Source organism: Capsicum annuum, chromosome 11 (assembly GCF_002878395.1).
Source record: "Capsicum annuum cultivar UCD-10X-F1 chromosome 11, UCD10Xv1.1, whole genome shotgun sequence".
Lineage (NCBI taxonomy): Eukaryota > Viridiplantae > Streptophyta > Magnoliopsida > Solanales > Solanaceae > Capsicum > Capsicum annuum.
In genome coordinates, this window is record NC_061121.1 from 228,329,833 (window position 1) to 228,330,099 (window position 267).

The window sequence follows — 267 nt, forward strand, 5'->3', positions numbered from 1 at the left end:
GTCTATAAACCTCCACCAAGTCCGGTGCCACCACATGTTCCTGTCTATAAACCTCCACCAAGTCCGGTGCCACCGCCACCAAGTCCACCACATATTCCTGTTTATAAACCTCCGCCAAGTCCACCACTTCCTCCACCAAACCCACCACCACCAAGTCCACCACATCTTCCTGTCTGTAAACCTCCGCCAAGTCCATCACCTCCTTCACAAAGCCCACCACCTCCTCTACCTCCACCACATATTCCTATCTATAAACCTCCGCCAAGT